General features: G+C 43.0%; 1 long non-coding RNA gene across 1 annotated transcript; it reads left to right on the top strand.

Moving 5' to 3' along the window:
• The first annotated feature begins 10,986 nt into the window (after window positions 1–10,986).
• On the top strand, window positions 10,987–21,964 carry LOC115102180 (uncharacterized). The gene is made up of 3 exons (XR_010460152.1): window positions 10,987–11,603; window positions 15,292–15,458; window positions 21,796–21,964. It is a non-coding gene; the product is annotated as an uncharacterized LOC115102180 (long non-coding RNA).
• The last annotated feature ends 1,988 nt before the right edge of the window (window positions 21,965–23,952 follow it).

The raw sequence follows: 23,952 nt of genomic DNA, 5'->3' as shown, positions 1-23,952 counted from the left end.
ACCAACTAAGGTTTCCCACCACTTAATTGAATAGCGCTACTATTTGAACCTGCTTCACTGTCTGTGTGTTGACTTCTGGTCCATGACTGTTTAAAAGGCCAGCTCCTTCTCCTCTTGCTCTGCATCCTCTCCTACTCCTCCTCATATCCTGTTTCATCCCCTCTCATCTCTGTTGGCTCTCAAGTGTTTGTTTTCCTCTGGCTTTGTTCTCTGTCAACAGACACTTGATCCTGTCAACAGAGACACACAGGGCATGAAATAATAAACATTGCACTGTAAAGCTCACAACAACAATTATTGTGGTGAGATGTTACCCCACTCTTCCACCAAGGCATCTGCAAGTTCCCGGGCATTTCTGGGGGGAATGGCCCTAGCCCTCACCCTCCGATCCAACAGATCCCAGGCGTGCTCAATGGGATTGAGATCCGGGCTCTTCGCTGGCCATGGCAGAACACTGACATTTCTGTCTTGCACAGAATGAGCAGTATTGGGTCATGGGTCATGCCAGGATGAGCCTGCAGGAAGGGTACCACATGAGGGAGGAGGACGTCTTCCCTGTAATGCACAGCATTAAGATTGCCTGCAATGACAACAAGCTCAGTCTGATGATGCTGTGACATACCGCCCCAGACCATGACGGACCCTCCACCTCCAAGTCGATCCCGCTCCAGAGTACAGGCCTCGGTGGAACGCTCGTTCCTTCGACGATAAACGCGAATCCGACCATCACCCCTGGTGAGACAAAACTGCAACTCGTCAGTGAAGAGCACTTTTTGCCAGTCCTGTCTGGTCCAGTGACGGTGGGTTTGTGCCCATAGGTAACGCTGTTGCCTGGTATCCTGTACCTGTCCCTCAGGTGTGATGCTTGGATGTACCGATCCTGTGCAGGTCTTGTTACATGTAGTCTGCCATTGCGAGGACAATCAGCTGTCCATCCTGTCTCCCTGTAGTGCTGTCCTAGCCATCTCACAGTACGGACATTGCAATGTATTTCCCTGGCCACATCTGCAGTCCTCATGCCTCCTTGCAGCATGCCTAAGGCACGTTCACGCAGATGAGCAGGGACCCTGGGCATCTTTCTTTTGGTGTTTTTCAGAGTCAGTAGAATGTCCTCTTCAGTGTCCTAAGTTTTCATAACTGTGAACTTAATTGTCTACTGTCTGTAAGCTGTTAGTGTCTTAATGACCGTTCGACAGGTGCATGTTAATTAATTGTTTATGGTTCATTGAACAAGCATGAGAAAGTTTATGAGCAGAATTACTGTCTTACCCAGTGGCATGTCCAGGGGTGGCACCCCCTGAAATCTGATTGCCCCCCCCCCCCCCTCTTAGTTCTGATATGTCGTCTCTGAATATATTGATCATTTTGAAGGCACGCACCAACACTGGAGAAAGCATCCGAGTGAGTGAAACAGCGCCCCTCTGTCTTAGTATTTGTAACCCATGTACAGTATCTGATGCTATCTGGCCAAAAAGAGTAGAGAGCAGATACATAGGCTACAGATACTAAACCAGAGGGGCGCTGCATATTGCAGGAAAATGATGAAACATGGATGAGAAATGTGTTTATTTTATTGTAGTTTTGGGGGAAACATGGCTTCCCTTGGCAACTATGAATACACACTACTTTTTAGGCTGAATGTCATTAACTTAGTCTTTGTAATAGATGTCCTTTTCAAATGGCGGGTGCACAGTGCACTGTTCGGATGCTGGACTTATTTTGGAGTAGACGAACATGCGCTGGTCACCAACTTAAGGGATTAGTTTGACAATCAGATGATAACATGAATGACGCCAGGACAGCGGAGTCAATCACCACCTTCCGGAGACACCTGAAACCCCACCTCTTTAAGGAATACCTAGGATAGGATAAAGTAATCCTTCTCCCCCCCCCCCCTTAAAAGACCTAGATGCACTATTGTAAAGTGGCTGTTCCACTGGATGTCATAAGGTGAAAGCACCAATTTGTAAGTCGCTCTGGATAAGAGCGTCTGCTAAATGACTTAAATGTAATGTAAATGTAATGAATGGTTGTGTTCACATTCAAAGGAAATATGTCTTTATTATAAAGCTCATAAGACATTTGTCACGGAAGGATGGCACTTTCAAGTGATCTTACTGCTGTATGCTAATACATTATATTAAATCCTGACCAAACGCTAACTATCATTTGATTTATTTGAACAGTGAAATTTACTAAACCTATACTCAAGTATTTAATGCAATGAACCATCATAATTATATAGAAAATCCACCTTGCATCGATTAAGGTTAAAAATGTTATGGCCCCCCTAAACTGAGTCTGTGCCCCACTTTGGCCACCCCATTCAAAATGTTCTAGACACGCCCAATGGTCTTACCTCAATTAGCCATGAAATCCTAGTTTGAAAGCGACTGTTTTTCTGGAAGCTGTGCTGTGCTGTTTCCCCACAAGTGCCAGCGCCCCGAGCAATACCAGTTCTAGCCAGTGATCTTCAGCCCCTCGCTATTTGAGTGACAGCTAGCAGGATGCAAACACAGCAGAGGGAGAGCAATGACGTGGTGCACATATCTACACATGTGAGATAGTAAGACTTTTTTGGTGACCACTTTTGTCTCGTGGGCGCTACTTTCAGAACTACTGGCTAAAAAGTACACAAAAGTACCGGAGAATCTCTTTAATGTTCAATATAATGTTGCATATGTTCACAATAATTCTCTCCCAATAATGGGGAAACATCTTTTTCAGCCTATTTGTTTTAGTCATATCACTTTATATTCTTACAATCATTTATAGTCTTTAATGTGTTAATATGTGATGTGGCAAATGAAGGATTTGTCCAAAGACCGTTATGCATATCAGTACAGCAAAGTACACATAATCACATACACCTGAGCTTTGACCAACTCACTTGTACAGATACCTGAGTTCACCTGCACAATCATTTTCGAACACCTATACCCCACTGCCTTGGTGCCACAATGACACCAGTGTTTGGAGAGAACATGACAGCTGCTGAAACACACACATTCACATACTGTACACACATACACTATACCGTGTATTCAGACCCCTTGACTTTTTCCACATTGTTAGGTTACTGCCTTATTGTAAAATGTATTAAATTATTTATTTTTCTTCAATCTACACACAATACCCCATGATGACGAAGCAAAAATGTTTAATTTTTTTTGTTGCTATTTTATAAAAAATGTTAAAACAATCACAATTACATAAGTATTCGGACCCTTTACTCTGTACTTTGTAGAAGCCCCTTTGGCAGCGATTACAGCCTCGAGTCTTGTTGGGTAAGACGCTACCACCTGTATTTGGGGAGTTTCTCCCATTCTTCTCTGCAGATCCTCTCAAGCTCTGTCAGGTTGGATGGGGAGCGTTGCTGCATAGCTATTTTCTGGTTTCTCCAGAGATGTTAGATCGGGTTCAAGTCCGGGCTCTGGCTAGTCCACTCAAGGACATTCAGTGACTTGTCCCGAAGCCACTCCTGTGTTGCCAGGTTTCCTCCAGACGTGACGCCAAAGAGTTCAATGGTTTCATCAGAACAGAGAATCTTGTTTCTCATCGTCTGAGAGTCTTTAGCTGGCTTCCGTCTGGCCACTCTACCATAAACGCCAAATTGGTTTTTAAATTTGTATTTATTTCACCGTTATTTAACCAGGTAGGCCAGTTGAGAACAGGTTGTCATTTACAACTGCCACCTGGTCAAGATAGAGCAAAGCAGTGTGACACAAACAACACAGAGTTACACATGGGATAAACAAACGCACAGTTAATTACACAATAGAAAAGTTGAAAACTGTTTTCTGCCCCTCCCAAAAGATAGAATTTGTCGATAATTGGCCCTCTTTCTGGGACTCACCCACAAACAGGACCAAGCCTGACCTGCTGAGGAGTCACGGGACTCCATCCTAGCTGGAGGGGTGCTCTCATCTTATCTACCAACATAGACAGGGCTCTAACTCCTCTAGCTCCACAATGAAATAGGGTGCAGGCCAGGCAGCAGGCTGTTAGCCAGCCTGCCAGCTTAGTGGAGTCTGCCACTAGCACAGTCAGTGTAGTCAGCTCAGCTATCCCCATTGAGACCGTGTCTGTGCCTCAACCTAGGTTGGGCAAAACTAAACATGGCGGTGTTCGCCTTAGCAATCTCACTGGGATAAAGACCTCCTCCATTCCTGCCATTATTGAAAGAGATCGTGATACCTCACATCTCAAAATAGGGCTACTTAATGTTAGATCCCTTACTTCAAAGGCAGTTATAGTCAATGAACTAATCACTGATCATAATATTGATGTGATTGGCCTGACTGAAACATGACTTAAGCCTGTTGAATTTACTGTGTTAAATGAGGCCTCACATCCTGGTTACACTAGTGACCATATCGCCTGCGCATCCCGCAAAGGCGGAGGTGTTGTTAACATTTACGATAGCAAATTTCAATTTACAAAAAAAAAAAATGACGTTTTCGTCTTTTGAGCTTCTAGTCATGAAATCTATGCAGCCTACTCAATCACTGTTTACAGGCATCCTGGGCCATATACAGCGTTCCTCATTGAGTTCCCTGAATTCCTATCGGACCTTTTGTCCAACATGTCTCTGGACCTACTCACTGTCACAGTCATACTCTGGACCTAGTTTTGTCCCATGAAATAAATGTTGTAGATCTTAATGTTTTTCCTCATAATCCTGGACTATCGGACCACCATTTTATTATGTTTGCAATTACAACAAATAATCTGCTCAGACCCCAACCAAGGAGCATCAAAAGTCGTGCTATAAATTCACAGACAACACAAAGATTCCTTGATGCCCTTCCAGACTCCCTCTGCCTACCCAAGGACGTCAGAGAACAAAAATCAGTTAACCACCTAACTGAGGAACTCAATTTAACCTTGCGCAATACCCTAGATGCAGTTGCACCCCTAAAAACAAAAAACATTTGTCATAAGAAACTAGCTTCCTGGTATACAGAAAATACCCGAGCTCTGAAGCAAGCTTCCAGAAAATTGGAACGGAAATGTTGCCACACCAAACTGGAAGTCTTCCGACTAGCTTGGAAAGACTGTACCGTGCCGTATCGAAGAGCCCTCACTGCTGCTACACCAAACTGGAAGTCTTCCGACTAGCTTGGAAAGACAGTACCGTGCAGTATCGAAGAGCCCTCACTGCTGCTACACCAAACTGGAAGTCTTCTGACTAGCTTGGAAAGACAGTACCGTGCAGTATCGAAGAGCCCTCACTGCTGCTACACCAAACTGGAAGTCTTCCGACTAGCTTGGAAAGACAGTACCATGCAGTATCGAAGAGCCCTCACTGCTGCTACACCAAACTGGAAGTCTTCCTACTAGCTTGGAAAGACAGTACCGTGCAGTATCGAAGAGCCCTCACTGCTGCTACACCAAACTGGAAGTCTTCCGACTAGCTTGGAAAGACAGTACCGTGCAGTATTGAAGAGCCCTCACTGCTGCTACACCAAACTGGAAGTCTTCTGACTAGCTTGGAAAGACCGTACCGTGCAGTATCGAAGAGCCCTCACTGCTGCTACACCAAACTGGAAGTCTTCTGACTAGCTTGGAAAGACAGTACTGTGCAGTATCGAAGAGCCCTCACTGCTGCTACACCAAACTGGAAGTCTTCCGACTAGCTTGGAAAGACAGTACAGTGCAGTATCGAAGAGCCCTCACTGCTGCTCCACCAAACTGGAAGTCTTCCTACTAGCTTGGAAAGACAGTACCGTGCAGTATCGAAGAGCCCTCACTGCTGCTACACCATCCTATTTTTACAACTTAATTGAGGAAAATAAGAACAATCCGAAATTCCTTTTTGATACTGTCGCAAAGCTAACTAAAAAGCAGCATTCCCCAAGTGAGGATGGCTTTCACTTCAGCAGTAATAAATTCATGAATTTCTTTGAGGAAAAGATCGTGATTATTAGAAAGCAAATTACGGACTCCTCTTTAAATCTGCGTATTCCTTCAAAGCTCAGTTGTCCTGAGTCTGCACAACTCTGCCAGGACCTAGGGTCAAGAGAGACACTCAAGTGTTTTAGTACTATATCTCTTGACACAATGATGAAAATAATCATGGCCTCTAAAAAAAAAAGAAAGCCAAACCTTGACTCAGAAAATATAAAAACCTATCGGCCTATAGAGCTCCATTTTTATGGAATGGTCTGCCTACCCATGTGAGAGACGCAGACTCGGTCTCAACCTTTAAGTCTTTACTGAAGACTCATCTCTTCAATAGGTCATATGATTGAGTGTAGTCTGGCCCAGGAGTGGGAAGGTGAACGGAAAGGCTCTGGAGCAACGAACCACCCTTGCTGTCTCTGCCTGGCCGGTTCCCCTCTTTCCACTGGTATTCTCTGCCTCTAACCCTATTACAGGGGCTGAGTCACTGGCTTATTGGTGCTCTTTCATGCCATCCCTAGGAGGGGTGCGTCCCTTGAGTGGGTTGAGTCACTGATATGATCTTCCTGTTTGGGTTGGCGCCCCCCTTTGGGTTGTGCTGTGGCGGAGATCTTTGTGGGCTAAACTCGGCCTGGTCTCAGGATGGTAAGTTGGTGGATGAAGATATCCCTCTAGTGGTGTGGGGGCTGTGCTTTGGCAAAGTGGGTGGGGTTATATCCTTCCTGTTTGGCCCTGTCTGCACTGTGGCCCCATCATCGGATGGGGCCACAGTGTCTCCTGACTCCGCCTGTCTCAGCCTCCAGTATTTATGCTGCAGTAGTTTGTGTCGGGGGGCTAGGGTCAGTTTGTTATATCTGGAGTACTTCTCCTGTCTTATCCGGTGTCCTGTGTGAATTTAAGTATGCTCTCTCTAATTCTCTCTTTCTTTCTCTCGGAGGACCCTAGGACCATGCCTCAGGACTACCTGGCATGATGACTCCTTGCTGTCCCCAGTCCACCTGGCCGAGCTGCTGCTCCAGTTTCAACTGTTCTGCCTGCGGCTATGGAATCCTGACCTGTTCACCGGACATGCTACCTGTCCCAGACCTATTATTTGACCATGCTGGTCATTTATGAACATTTGAACATCTTGGCCATGTTCTGTTATAATCTCCACCCGGGCACAGCCAGAAGAGGACTGGCCACACCTCATAGCCTAGGTTTCTTCCTAGGTTTTGGCCTTTCTAGGGAGTTTTTCCAAGTCAATGTGCTTCAACACCTGCATTGCTTGCTGTTTGGGGTTTTAGGCTGGGTTTCTGTACAGAACGTTGAGATATCAGCTGATGTACGAAGGGCTATATAAATAAATTTGATTTGATATGAAAGAAAGAAAGAGAGAGAGAGAGATCTTCTGCACAGATTCTGACAGATCTTGGCCCTGACAGTAAAACCTCAGTAAGACCAAAATAATGGTGTTCCAAAAAAGGTCCAGACGCCCAGACCACAAATACAAATTCCATCTAGACACCGTTCCCCTAGAGTACACAAAAAACTATACATACCTTGACCTAAACATCAGCACCACAGGTAACAGTTCCAAACTGCCTCTGTTAGCAACGTCAGCACAATAACTCTTTGTCGGGAGCTTCATGAAATGGGTTTCCATGGCTGTGCAGCCGCACACAAGCATAAGATCACCATGCACAATGCCAAGAGTAGCTGGAGTGGTGTAAAACTCGCCGCCATCTGGAAAAGCGTTCTCTGGAGTGATGAATCACGCTTCACCATCTGGCAGTCCGACTGACAAATCTGGGTTTGGCAGATGCCAGGAGAACACTACCTGCCTGAATGCATAGTGCCAACTATAAAGTTTGGCGAGTAGTAATAATGGTCTGGGGCTGTTTTTCATGGTTCGGGCTAGGCCCCTTAGTTCCAGTGAAGGGAAATCTTAAAGCTACATCATACAATGACATTCTAGATGAGTCTGTGCTTCCAACTTTGTGGCATCAGTTTGGGGAAGGCCAATTCCTGTTTCAGCCTGACAATGCCCCGGTACACAAAGCGAGATCCATACAGAAATGGTTTGTTGAGATCGGTGTGAAAGAACTTGACTGGTCTCAACCCCATCAAACACCTTTGGGATAAATTGGAACACTGACTGCGAGCCAGCCCTAATTGCCAAACATCAGTGCCCAACCTCACAAATACTCTTGTGGCTGAATGGAATCAAATCCCCGCAGCAATGTTCCTTCTTGTGGAAAGCCTTCCCAGAAGAGTGGAGGCTGTTATAGCAGCAAGGGGAGGGACCAACTCCTTTATTAATGCCCTTGATTTTGGAACGAGATATTCAACTAACAGGTGTCCATATACTTTTGGTCATGTAGTGTACATGCCCTCCTGTGCTAACTGACATCGTTTCACGTGTGGGTGTCTGATATCAATGGATAGTGAGACTGATAACTAGAGGCTTTGATGTTGTCTATTTGGACTTTGTCCTCCAGAATGGGGTGGAATATAACACACATATAACCCTGTGGTCAAACTTTATCAGTGTAGAAGCAACAGTCATGTTTCATATTTTGGTAGTCCTTATTTGATCTGGTTTCATTCAAATATAATCACATTTCATGAAAACAACAGGATTTTCATTTTTCAGGACCTTTTTAAGCAGTTTGTGTGTTTAGTGATTTAGTATATGTGTTGAATGCTTTCCTCAGTTCTCCACACTGTTGGCTTTGAGGGATTAGTTCAGTGTAGTCGTGAATGATGCCTTGTAATCCACCAACCATTTCACTGATGGTGTTGTAGGATTTTAGACTGATCTCTTAGAAAGAAACACATTTGCTTGATAGCTTAAGTCATCCTGTGGATATGACAGGATGGCTATAGAGATGGGCCAGGAGATCATGGGGTTTGTTTGGATTCTTTCTCCTGGGCAAAGCCCTACTAAAGCCACAGTTCTCTTTCCAAATGGCCCCCTATTCCCCATATAGTGCACTACTTTTTACCAGAGCCCATAGTGCACTAAAAAAGGGATAGGGTGCCATTTAGGATGCTGCCTCTGTCTGAATGGGAGTCATTGATAAAGGAGGCATTCAGTAGCATTGAACAGTTGGGGAAGGGAGGGAGTCGGGAGGGTGGATTGGCCCTATTCTGAGTCGAGTTCAAGGCTTCACTCCACCCTCCCAGGCTCACATGCTGTATGGTACACACACTCTCACATTCACGTTACATAGGCCTACTCGTTCTCTCTGCACATAGTTTCCTACAGGCTTTTTCTTCACCATAATATTTACTCTACTACACACTGTTTGGATATTTCCCTATTTAATGACTATGCTATTATTTTTGTGCATTCACTCTAATTATATCTAAACTGTTTCACTCAACTATTTATACAAAAAAATAGAGAGACATTGGCGAATGGAAAATTGGCAGAAGTCAGGGAATGTTGACTGTCCTTATCTAGCAGTGCTGGAGAGTGTTTCTGCACTGTGCTTTTGACTTCAGGATGAACAGTATTATTCTTAATTCTCTCAAGCCTGTTTTGCCTGATCACACAGCCATGCTGAATATTCTTGTGCAGCGGTTCAGAAAGAAGTCCCGGTCGGTTTGGGAGAGGTAGAAGACAGGATGCTGGTGAGTGAGGGCCTTGTTTGCCCCAGCGCTGTGTTCATGGAAAGATTCTCAATAGGGTTTCGCTAAACTCCTCTGTCCTCCGTACTCCCCTTACATCCTTTTGAAAAAGGTAATTGAGGAGAGGAAACTTGGAAACAAATGCACTTGTATGAAATGAGACTCCTCCACTAGCACAGCATCAGGCAAATTATGCTTACAGAGTATGAATCCCAAAATACATGATTAAAGTTGTACACATGTACAGTGGGGCAAAAAAGTATTTAGTCAGCCACCAATTGTGCAAGTTCTCCCACTTAAAAAGATGAGAGAGGCCTGTAATTTTCATCATAGGTACACTTCAACTATAACAGACAAAATTAGGGGAAAAAATCCAGAAAATCACATTGTATAATTTTTTATGAATTTATTTGCAAATTATGGTGGAAAATAAGTATTTACTTAAGATACACTTGTGCTCCGCAGGAAGACGCAATGGAGGACAGAGGCAGACTCTTCCATTCACCTAATAACGAATTGACACTCCTCGATCACTCAACCACTTATCGGTTTCCAGGTCATGGAGGAGAAAGGATGGAGAAGTCATTTATTTGTCCTTTCAGCTTGTCCTAAAAGAGTGAAATGTGGGTCAAGTTACCATGAGAGAGAAAATCATGCAAGGCTTTAAATATAATAGCTATCGGTATGTTTGTATGTATGACTGATACAGGTACTTTCGCCATTCTTGCTATCATGATTGGCACTGTGAAGTGTAACGTGGAGTTGCTTAGCAACGGTGTTGAGGAGCGGGAGGGTTGACAGAGACGTGGCCAGAGTGTGTGTGTGTGTCACGTTCTGTTCTTTATTTCCTTTGTTTTGTCTTTATTTAGTATGGTCAGGGCGTGAGTTGGGCTGGGCAGTCTGTTTGTTTTTCTATGTTTGGTTTCTGTTTCCGCCTAGTATGGTTCTCATTCAGAGGCAGGTATCGTTAGTTGTCTCTGATTGAGAATCATACTTAGGTAGCCTGGGTTTCACTGTTGGTTTGTGGGTGTTTGTGTCCGTGTGAGTGTTTGTCGCCACACGGTACTGTTTCGGTTTCATTCATGTTCACATTTATTGTTTTGTATTTTATAGTGTTCAGTTTATTTATTAAAGTAATCATCATGAACACTTACCATGCTGCATCTTGGTCCGATCCTTATTCCTCTTCAGACGAAGAGGAGATCTGCCGTTACAGTGTGTGGCAGTACAACTTACCTTCCTTTGTGGCCTCATACAGGTGAACGCACACACACACTGCCAATTGTCTCTGTTACTCTACAGATAGTGTTGTTTTTGTTGGGGTGTGTGTAGCTGGCTGTCTCAGCCCCTGTTGAGTGGCTACACCATGGCACCAGCGCTCGATATCAACATCCACCAGCTGCCTCTACTCTTGGCATCCCAACCTACTACAGGCACAGCGGCATTCTGGTTGTAGGCTGGGTAAGCTTTGCTTGGTGTGTGTGTGTGTGTGTGTGTGCAGGAGAGAGTGAGAGACGCTGGTTGATGTGCTGTCTGGAGTGACAGCATGTGCTTCTACACCTGCATTGCTTGCTGTTTGGGGTTTTAGGCTGTGTTTCTGTACAGCACTTTGACATCAGCTGATGTAAGATGGGCTTTATAAATAAATTTGATTGATTGAATGTTGCAACGCCTGGCATGCTGTTCTGGTCATCTCTATGGTGATCCTGGTGGGAGTCAAGATGCTGAATAGACTCTTCAAGATGAAGTTACCCATGCCCATTCCATGGGAGGTGGTGCTGGTAGACACACACATATACACGCACACACATTCAGAAATGAGTCAGAATTGCATAAAGGTCTGTCTTTCTGTGGATGACTGTTCCAATATGATGATTTCCTCTCCTCTGTTCTCTTCACTTTATCCTCAGATAATCCTGGCCACCTTCCTGTCGGTGCAGTTGGAGTAATCCTGGCCACCTTCCTGTCGGTGCAGTTGGAGTAATCCTGGCCACCTTCCTGTCGGTGCAGTTGGAGTAATCCTGGCCACCTTCCTATCGGTGCAGTTGGAGTTGTGTCAAGGTAGTAGGACACATACCCACTGGGTCAGTCTTACTGTCTCTCTTCATCTGTTTGTGCAATGTAGAGAAATAATAGTGAAAGTTAATTTATTTGTGATATAAATGTTCTCCCACTAATATGGTTACACCTTGGACAGCAACCAGGTAACCGAGAAATGAGCTCTCACATTGTCTCATAATGAACTCACTATCCTCACTCCACTGTCAGAAGGACCAGTTTTTCTCTCCCCCTATTTCACTGCTATAAGTGGTCTCCCTGCTGTAGGAACCTGTTTGGCGATAGGCCTCTGTAACACAATTGGAGGGATGTTCCTGTGTTTTGCTGTCAGCTGATCCTTGCCACACAGTACGGTCCAAGGGAGTGTTGGGGTGAAAACTCAGGTTGATTTGATTTGATGTGATGTTAAATGTGGGAATATGTAGTCCATAGTTGGCTGCATTGTCACTAGACTAAACTCTGGCACAAATAAATACTTCATTCCAGGGCTTTTCTTGATTTGTACTATTTTCTACATTGGAGAATAATAGTGAAGACAGTGAAGACATGTAGTAACCATTTTTTTTTTAAACAAATCAAAATCCATTTTATATTTGAGATTCTTCAAAGTAGCCACCCTTTGCCTTGATGACAGCTTTGCACACGCTTGGCATTCTCTCAACCAGCTTCATGAGGTAGTCACCTGGAATGCATTTCAATTAACAGGTGTATCTTGTTAAAAGTTCATTTGTGGAATTTCTTTCCTCCTTAATGCATTTGAGCCAATCAGTTGTGTTGTGACAAGGTAGGGGTGGTATACAGAAGATGGCCCAATTTGGTAAAATACCAAGTCCATATTATGGAAAGAACAGCTGAAATAAGAAAAGATAAACGGCAGTCCATCATTACTTTAAGACATGAAGGTCAGTCAATCAAGAAAATGTCAAGAACTTTTAAAGTTTCTTCAAATGCAGTCGCAAAAACCATCAAGCGCTATGATGAAACGTGCTCTCATGAGGACTGCCACAGGAAAGGTAGACCCAGAGTTACCTCTGTTGCAGAGGATAAGTTCATTAGAGTTAACTGCACCTCATATTGCAGGCCAAATAAATTATTCACAGAGCTTTAAGTAACAGACACATCTCAACATCATTTGTTCAGATGAGACTGTGTGAAATCAGGTTCATGGTCGAATTGCTGCAAAGACACCACTACTAAAGGACACCAATAAGAAGAGGCCAAGAAACATGAGCAATGGACATTAGACCGGTGGAAATCTATCGTTTGGTCTGATGACTCCAAATTTGTTCCCACCACCGTGTCTTTGTGAGATGCAGAGTAGGTGAATGGATGATCTCCGCATGTGTGTGGTTCCCAACATAAAGCATGGAGGAGGTGTGATGGTGTGGGGGTGCTTTGCTGGTGACACTGTCTGTGATTTATTTAGAATTCAAGGCACACTCAACCAGTATGGCTACCACAGCATTCTGCAATGATATACCATCCCATCTGGTTTGGGCTTAGTGGGACTATCATTTGTTTTTGAACAGGACAATGACCCAAAACACCTCCAGGCTGTGTAAGGGCTATTTGACCAATGAGAGTGATGGAGTGCTGCATCAGATGACCTGGCCTCCACAATCACCCGACCATAACCCAATTGAGATGGTTTGGGATTAATGTTATTTCATAGCTTTGATGTCTTCACTATTATTCTACATTGTAGAAAATAGAACAAATGAAGAAAAACCCTTGAATGAGTAGGTGTGTCCACTTTTGACTGGTACTGTATATTTCCTGGTAACTGACAAAATAAAGGAAACACTTGAGTAAATGAGGGATACAAAGTATATTGAAAGCAGGTGCTTCCACACAGGTGTGGTTCCTGATTTAATTAAGCAATTAACATCCCATCATGCTTAGGGTCATGTGTTAAATGTCCAGTTGCCCATTATTTAACAAATAACACCTAGGCCTATGTATTGTATTTCAATATCCTACTTACAATCCACCAGGATTTAAAAATATATATTATTAATTTTTTCATTTATTTCCATCAATAATTAGTCCAAAAAGTATTGCACCTGAATTTGACCCCAAATATATGACTGCTATATTTTCCCTTAAAACTTTTAAACAATTAACATAATGCATTGTCATTTTATTTCAATTTCAGTAGCTAAATAAGGAGGTGGACATATCAGTTCCAGCTAAAACTTGGATTGGAATCACGTGCGGCAATAGATCTCTGTGTGCAGGCAGCCTGCTTGCTTGAGCACATCGGTCAACATACCCGTATGGTAGTTGGGACAGTGCCACTGGTAGGCTACACAACAACAAAGCAGGAAACAACAGTTTCTCTAAATGTACACAAATAAATGCAAAAATATTTGACTGCTAAATGGTATAACATTTTTGGGTTCCATGAAGAACCCTTTTCCACAGAGGGTTATACATGGAACCCAAAAGGGTTTTCCTATGGGGACAGCCGAAGAGCCCTTTTTTGAAAGTTCCAGAAGCTTTAAAATGTGGGCCAGGTTGTCAGGATGCATAATGTACTGTATAAGTACATATTAATTACAAGTTAAGTACCCCTCAAGATACATTTCATTTTAACTATCTAAATCCTGTGTAACACCTAGTAATTACATGGTACTTATGCAAAAATTACATTGAGGAGAGACTGACTGCATCACTTCTTTTTATAAGAAACACTAATGTGTTGATAATCCCAAATTGTTTGCATTGCCAATTTACACACAGCTCTGACACATACACTTATCCCACCAGACATGCCACCAGGGGTCCCCAAATCCAGAACAAATTCAACAAAGCATACAGTATTATATAGCGCCCAGTATTTTATAGCGCCCTAATTGTATGGAACTTCCCTCCATCTCGTATTTCTCAAATAAACAGCAAACTTGGTTTCAAAAAACAGATAAAGCAACACCTCACGGCACAACGCCTCTCCCCTATTTGACCTAGATAGTTTGTGTGTATGTATTGATAAGTAGGCTACATGTGCCTTTTTAAAAATGTATGTAGTTCTGTCTTTGAGCTGTTCTTGTCTATTGATGTTCTGTATTATGTTTCATGTTTTGTGTGAACCCCAGGAAGAGTAGCTGCTGCTTTTGCAAAAGCTAATGGGATCCTAATAAAATACCAAGTGATGTTCTATGCTTTGAAATAGTGTGTTTTCAGTTAACCCAGATGGTACACTTTATTTTGGTGGCAAGTGCTAGCAATAACATTGGCTGGAGATATATTTTCAACAGTCCACATTCATGGGTAAGTAATTAGTCTGTTGAGCATAATCTCTCGGACACCCAGCACATCCACGAGGAGTCACAACCTTTGTGAGAGTTGTTACTGAATCGGGTGCAGCTGAGAAGAAACGTAGTGGAAAGCTGCCCATTAATTGTTACACCTTTGTAATCACAGACCACAATTACTACCAGTTACTTGTTATTACACTAACTATTAGTTACAGTTAACTACAATACTTGTTACACTGTAATTACACTGTAACAAGCAGCCCTTAATATGAAGTGTTACCCCAGGTTATGATGAGGTCTTAACTATGACCAGTAGGCCACATAGTGGTCAGAATCATGACCTGCTGGTCGTATGGTGGTCAGAAAAAGACATTCTGGTCAGTAATAAGACTTCATAAAAATGGCCGACTAGAATAAGCCGTCATAAAAGACACCGTACGTCCGTCTCTCCCTACAGCTGGTGTGTTTGGCCACCCTAATCTCCACCCTGCTGTTCAACCTGGATCTGGGCCTGACTGCTGCCATGGCCCTCTCTCTGATAACTGGAGTGACTGTATTCTCCTGCTCCAACCCTCTGTGCTTTGCAAACACTGAGCTGTTCTTCAGCTCTCTGAGGTACTGGAGGTAGGCTACATGGCACGAGACATAAACCATACCTCAACCCAGACAATATAACATAAACCATACCTCAACCCAGACAAAAAACATAAACCATACCTCAACCCAGACAAAAAACATGAACTATACCTCAACCCATACAAAAAACATGAACCATACCTCAACCCAGACAATATAACATAAACTATACCTCAACCCAGACAATATAACATAAACCATACCTCAACCCAGACAACATAACATAAACCATACCTCAACCCAGACAATATAACATAAACTATACCTCAACCCAGACAATATAACATAAACTATACCTCAACCCAGACAAAAAACATGAACCATACCTCAACCCAGACAATATAACATAAGCTATACCTCAACCCAGACAAAAAACATGAACCATATCTCAACCCAGACAACATAACATAAACCATACCTCAACCCAGACAATATAACATAAACTATACCTCAACCCAGACAAAAAACATGAACCATACCTCAACCCAGACAATATAACATAAGCTATACCTCAACCCAGACAATATAACATAAACTATACCTCAACCCAGACAAAAAACATGAACCATACCTCAACCCAGACAATATAACATAAACTATACCTCAACCCAGACAATATAACATAAACTATACCTCAACCCAGACAAAAAACATGAACCATATCTCAACCCAGAAAATATAACATAAACCATACCTCAACCCAGACAAAAAACATGAACCATGCCTCAACCCAGACAATATAACATAAACTATACCTCAACCCAGACAATATAACATACACCATACCTCAACCCAGACAATATAACATAAATCATACCTCAACCCAGACAATATAACATAAACCATACCTCAACCCAGACAGAAAACATGAACTATACCTCAACCCAGACAAAAAACATGAACCATGCCTCAACCCAGACAATATAACATAAACTATACCTCAACCCAGACAATATAACATACACCATACCTCAACCCAGACAATATAACATAAATCATACCTCAACCCAGACAATATAACATAAACCATACCTCAACCCAGACAGAAAACATGAACTATACCTCAACCCAGACAATATAACATAAACTATACCTCAACCCAGACAAAAAACATGAACCATATCTCAACCCAGAAAATATAACATAAACCATACCTCAACCCAGACAATATAACATAAACTATACCTCAACCCAGACAATATAACATAAACCATACCTCAACCCAGACAATATAACATAAGCTATACCTCAACCCAGACAATATAACATAAACCATACCTCAACCCAGACAATATAACATAAGCTATACCTCAACCCAGACAATATAACATAAGCTATACTTCAACCCAGACAAAAAACATAAACCATACCTCAACCCAGACAATATAACATAAACCATACCCCAACCCAGACAATATAACATAAGCTATACCTCAACCCAGACAATATAACATAAGCTATACCTCAACCCAGACAATATAACATAAGCTATACCTCAACCCAGACAATATAACATAAGCTATACCTCAACCCAGACAATATAACATAAGCTATACCTCAACCCAGACAATATAACATAAGCTATACCTCAACCCAGACAATATAACATAAGCTATACCTCAACCCAGACAATATAACATAAGCTATACCTCAACCCAGACAAAAAACATGAACCATACCTCAACCCAGACAATATAACATAAGCTATACCTCAACCCAGACAATATAAATAAGCTATACCTCAACCCAGACAATATAACATAAGCTATACCTCAACCCAGACAATATAACATAAGCTATACCTCAACCCAGACAAAAAACATGAACTATACCTCAACCCATACAAAAAACATGAACCATACCTCAACCCAGACAATATAACATAAACTATACCTCAACCCAGACAACCCAGACAACATAACATAAACCATACCTCAACCCAGACAATATAACATAAACTATACCTCAACCCAGACAATATAACATAAACTATACCTCAACCCAGACAAAAAACATGAACCATACCTCAACCCAGACAATATAACATAAGCTATACCTCAACCCAGACAAAAAACATGAACCATATCTCAACCCAGACAACATAACATAAACCATACCTCAACCCAGACAATATAACATAAACTATACCTCAACCCAGACAAAAAACATGAACCATACCTCAACCCAGACAATATAACATAAGCTATACCTCAACCCAGACAAAAAACATGAACCATACCTCAACCCAGACAATATAACATAAACTATACCTCAACCCAGACAATATAACATAAACTATACCTCAACCCAGACAAAAAACATGAACCATATCTCAACCCAGAAAATATAACATAAACCATACCTCAACCCAGACAAAAAACATGAACCATGCCTCAACCCAGACAATATAACATAAACTATACCTCAACCCAGACAATATAACATAAACCATACCTCAACCCAGACAATATAACATAAATCATACCTCAACCCAGACAATATAACATAAACCATACCTCAACCCAGACAGAAAACATGAACTATACCTCAACCCAGACAATATAACATAAACTATACCTCAACCCAGACAAAAAACATGAACCATATCTCAACCCAGAAAATATAACATAAACCATACCTCAACCCAGACAATATAACATGAACTATACCTCAACCCAGACAATATAACATAAACCATACCCCAACCCAGACAATATAACATAAACTATACCTCAACCCAGACAATATAACATCAATTATAAACTGGGTGGTTCGAGCCCTGCATGCTGATTGGCTGACAGCTGTGGTATATCAGACCGTATACCATAGGTATAACAAAACATTTATTTTTACTGCTCTAATTACATTGGTAACCAGTTTATAATAGCAATAAGGCAATTCGGGGGTTTGTGGTATATTGCCAATATACCACGGCTAAGGGCTGTATCCAGGCACTCCGCGTTGTCTTGCTTAAGAACAGCAGTCCTCATTGAGAACCATCCCTTACCTCAAATGTCAGGAACAAGGCACGGTCTGGTGCTAGAGTTAACCTCAGTCATCTTCATGGACTCTGTCAAATCAAAGCACTGTGCAAGGTGAGCCCAAACAGTCATTGCCTGAAACAAATAACACAAACCCCATGTAAAGACAATGATGTTCCCACACTATGTTAGGTCACTATCTCTAGTTCTGCATTCCAGCTGTACAAACAATTTGCTTTATTGGGTTGATTGCCTTTAACAATAGCTTTGTGACCGGTGCATAACATATTGCATAATCCAGCCAAACATAATACCCATTATATCATAAAACATGCCTGTGCTGTGAGATCAAAATGTATGGGCCTCCTTTACCTCACAGCACATCATAATGGATGTTGTTGATGTTATCTGTGTGTTCTGTGTTATCTTCAACCATACAGATAGTTTTTGAATAAGGTGTGTGTGTGTGTGTGTGTGTGTGTGTGTGTGTGATAATGAGCATAAGAGAGAGCGTGAGATAGAGATATTGCATACTGTGTGTTTCTGGCAGCTTGCCCAGATAAATTCCCACAAACCGTCATGTTACAGCCATAACAACCTCCCTTATAAAACTCCCTGCTCTACCCTCAACAGTGATTGGTGTACTGTATATACTGTATATCCTATTGTGAAACTGGACATTGCTATGATATTGTACCCATAATTGGCTAACCCTAACCCTAGCCATAACCCTAGTCATAACCCTAACCCTAGTCATAACCCTAGCCATAACCCTAACCCTAGCCATAACCCTAACCCTAGCCATAACCCTAACTCTAGCCATAACCCTAACCCTAGTCCCCCACATCTTGGCTCTGCTCTTGGAGTTCGGGTTGATGTGGACAAGAAGTTAGTGTTCGGGTTGAGGCCAAGATGTGGACATGAAGCGAGGGTTAGGGTTAAGGGTTGAGCCGGGAGTTGATATGAAGATGGGTTGAGGATAAGTTTAGGGTTGAGCTGGGTGTGGACATGAAGCTAGAATTAGGAATGAGGCTAGGTTTAGGGTTGAGCTGAGAGGACATGAAGCTAGAGTTAGGAATGAGGCTAGGTTTAGGTTTGAGCTGGGTGTGGACATGAAGCTAGGGTTAGGAATGAGGCTAGGTTTAGGGTTGAGCTGGGTGTGGACATGAAGCTAGGGTTAGGAATGAGGCTAGGTTTAGGGTTGAGCTGAGAGGACATGAAGCTAGAGTTAGGAATGAGGCTAGGTTTACAGTAGAGCTGGGAGTGGACAATGAAGCTAGGGTTAGGGTTGAGGCTAGGTTTAGGGTTGAGCTGAGAGTGGACATGCAGCTAGGGTTGAGGCTAGGTTTAGGGTTGAGCTGGGAGTGGACATGCAGCTAGAGTTAGGGTTGAGGCTAGGTTTATGGTAGAGCTGGGAGTGGACATGAAGTTAGGGTTGAGGCTAGGTTTATGGTAGAGCCGGGAGTGGACATGAAGCTAGGGTTGAGGCTAGGTTTAGGGTTGAGCTGGGAGTGGACATGCAGCTAGAGTTAGGGTTGAGGCTAGGTTTAGGTTTGAGCTGGGAGTGGACATGAAGCTAGGGTTAGGGTTGAGGCTAGGTTTATGGTTGAGCTGGGATGTGGACATGAAGCTAGAGTTAAGGTTAGGACCTCAACCCTACACTTAAGCCAATTTATTAATTTGCCCCTCCCCCCACTGTATGGCAGAAAGGTAGGCCTCAATTGAGGGTTGAGCTGGGTGTGGACATGAAGCTAGGGTTAGGAATGAGGCTAGGTTTACGGTAGAGCTGGGAGTGGACAATGAAGCTAGGGTTAGGGTTGACGCTAGGTTTAGGGTTGAGCTGAGAGTGGACATGAAGTTAGGGTTGAGGCTAGGTTTAGGTTTGAGCTGGGAGTGGACATGCAGCTAGAGTTCGGGTTGAGGCTAGGTTTAGGGTTGAGCTGGGAGTGGACATGCAGCTAGAGTTAGGAATGAGGCTAGGTTTATGGTAGAGCTGGGAGTGGACATGCAGCTAGAGTTAGGGATGAGGCTAGGTTTATGGTAGAGCTGGGAGTGGACATGCAGCTAGAGTTAGGGTTGATGCTAGGTTTAGGTTTGAGCTGGGAGTGGACATGAAGCTAGGGTTAGGGTTGAGGCTAGGTTTATGGTTGAGCTGGGATGTGGACATGAAGCTAGAGTTAAGGTTAGGACCTCAACCCTACACTTAAGCCAATTTATTAATTTGCCCCTCCCCCCACTGTATGGCAGAAAGGTAGGCCTCAATTGAGGGTTGAGCTGGGTGTGGACATGAAGCTAGAGTTAGGAATGAGGCTAGGTTTAGGGTTGAGCTGAGAGTGGACATGAAGTTAGGGTTGAGGCTAGGTTTAGGTTTGAGCTGGGTGTGGACATGAAGCTAGAGTTAGGAATGAGGCTAGGTTTAGGGTTGAGCTGAGAGTGGACATGAAGCTAGAGTTAGGAACGAGGCTAGGTTTATGGTTGAGCTGGGAGTGGACATGAAGCTAGGGTTAGGTTTGAGCTGGGAGTGGACATGCAGCTAGAGTTAGGGTTGAGGCTAGGTTTAGGGTTGAGCTGGGAGTGGACATGCAGCTAGAGTTAGGGTTGAGGCTAGGTTTAGGTTTGAGCTGGGTGTGGACATGAAGCTAGAGTTAGGGTTGAGGCTAGGTTTATGGTTGTGCTGGGATGTGGACATGAAGCTAGAGTTAAGGTTAGGACCTCAACCCTACACTTAAGCCAATTTATTAATTTGCCCCTCCCCCCACTGTATGGCAGAAAGGTAGGCCTCAATTGAAGCCTGACCTAGAGTTAATGTGCTTTTGAGTGGCATCAGCAGAACGGTTGAGGCTTGAAACAAAATTTGCGCATGGGGATTGTTCAACAAAATGTAAGCCTACTTGAACTCTTTACAGTGAAAACTTGGTCCCACAGAGAACAAGGCTTTTTTCTATAGAAAAGCATTTACCTATAGCCCTCACATAACCATGTCGCCCGCGTTGAATGCGATTGAATTAGCTAACCGTGTCACGAATCCCGCTTCCTGAGCCTGTGTTTCTGTCCTGGAGTGTGTTTCCGGTGTCCTGGAACGCACCCTGTCTGGTTGCCGGGCGAATTAGCTTGATGGGAGATCGATGTTCACCCGCACCTGTATCCCATCAGTAATCTGCACACCTGTCCTGATCATCACCTCTCCCCTTCAAAAGCTCTGACCTGACATCCATTCCCTGCCGGATCGTTAGCCATGAACAGTATGTTGTGCCATAGTATCAGCCTCAAGTTGGATAGAATTTGTTTTGTTGTTTTTTACGTATTGCTTGCCTTAAACTTACCTCCGTTTGTTCTGTCTTCAGTTACTCACTCGGATCATTTACCCCATTCCCGCCTGGTCGTCGGAGGATTCCGCTACTCCATTGGATCCACCTATTTACTCCCATCAACTCACCACCGCTGCCCACTACGCCACCTGGATATATCTACCCATTCACATTCACTTGTAAATAAATACTCATCTTCTTCCTACTCTCCTTGTCCTGGTCTGCTTCTGGGTTCGAGTTTGAAAGAACGTGACAAACCGCCCTTACCCACAACCAATCGGGAGCTTATAGGGATGCTCTATGTTGAGGTTCAGCTCCATGTGGCAACAGGAAATGGCTTAATTAATCAACATGGTCCTTTATTCTCTCCCTGCAGTTACACAAAAACAGTCTTCCATCATCTGTAGAATGGTCCAAAAATATATATTTAAAAACTTTTCAGGGGGTAGATCAGCTTTAATATTGCAGATAGATTGTAGCTTCCATCAATGTAATTGTCTTCACTATTATTCGACAATGTAAATAAAGAAAAACCCTTGAGTGAGTAGGTGTCCAAACTTACAAATTTCTTGTAAACAAACTATAGTTTTTGCAAGTCAGTTAGGACATCTACTTTGTGAATGACACAAGTAATTTTTCCAACAATTATTTACAGACAGATTATTTCACTGTATCACAATTCCAGTGGGTCAGAAGTTTACATACACTAAGTTGAATGTGCTTTTAAACAGCTTGGAAAATTCCAGAAAATTATGTCATGGCTTTAGAAGCTTCTGATAGGCTTATTGACATTTGAGTCAATTGGAGGTGTACCTGTGGATGTACGTATTTCAAGACCTACCTTCAAACTCAGTGCCTCTTTGCTTGACATCATGGGAAAATCAAAAGAAATCAGCCAAGACCTCAGAAAAAAATGGTATACCTCCACGAGTCTGGTTCATCCTTGGTAACAATTTCCAAACACCTGAAGGTACCACGTTCATCTGTACAAACAATAATACGCAAGTATAAACACCATGGGACCACACAGCCGTCATACCGCTCAGGAAGGAGACGCTTTCTGTCTCCTAGAGATGAACGTACTTTGGTGCGAAAAGAGCAATTCAATCCCAGAACAACAGCAAAGGACCTTGTGAAGATACTGGAGGAAACCGGTACAAAAGTATCTATATCCACAGTAAAACAAGTCCTATATCGGCATAATCTGAAAGGCCGCTCAGCAAGGAAGAATCCACTGCTCCAAAACTGCCATAGAAATTCCAGACTACGGTTTGCAACTGCACACGGGGACAAAGATAGTACTTTTTGGAGAAATGTCCTCTGGTCTAATGAAACAAAAATAGAACTGTTTGGCCATTACCATCGTCATGTTTGGAGGAGAAAGGGGGAGGCTTGCAAAATAGTCTGTCTGTCTGTCTGTCTGTCGGCATGTCTGTGGGAGAGAGGAGGGAGAGAGAGAGAGAGAGAGATGAGAGTAGGGGGAGGCAGGGAAAGAGTAGAGGGAGAGAGAAGAGAATGAACTGTTAACTACTGTGACATTAAAAAATAAATGAAACCAAGCTGACGTTATCCTGTGATACCATGTTGTAACCACACTGCTAACCCTAAACTTAAATTAAGACCAAAAAGCACATTTTGGTTTTCATAAATTTTTACAATACAGGCAATTTTGACTTTGCAGCTGGGGAAACATGATGACAATAAAAATGTCAACCTGATATTTCATAGGGGAGAGTGGGGTAAGTTGAGCTGATGTTTCATAGGGGAGAGTGGGGTAAGTTGAGCTGATGTTTCATAGGGGAGAGTGGAGTAAGTTGAGCTGATGTTTCATAGGGGAGAGTGGGGTAAGTTGAGCTGATGTTTCATAGGGGAGAGTGGGGTAAGTTGAACTGATGTTTCATAGGGGAGAGTGGGGTAAGTTGAGCTGATGTTTCATAGGGGAGAGTGGGGTAAGTTGAGCTGATGTTTCATAGGGGAGAGTGGGGTAAGTTGAGCTGATGTTTCATAGGGGAGAGTGGGGTAAGTTGAGCCACCCTTGTTTCTAATACATACACAAAATTAAGAATTTGACCAAATAGGACTCTGCACTGACACACACACACACACACACACACACACACACACACACACACACACACACACACACACACACACACACACACACAGTTTCCACAACGGTGGGTTTACTTTTAA

This window comes from Oncorhynchus nerka, linkage group LG20, assembly GCF_034236695.1.
Source record: "Oncorhynchus nerka isolate Pitt River linkage group LG20, Oner_Uvic_2.0, whole genome shotgun sequence".
In the NCBI taxonomy this organism is placed as follows: Eukaryota; Metazoa; Chordata; class Actinopteri; order Salmoniformes; family Salmonidae; genus Oncorhynchus; species Oncorhynchus nerka.
Note: the sequence above shows the minus strand (reverse complement) of the source record. Positions and strands in the feature narration are given on the sequence as shown.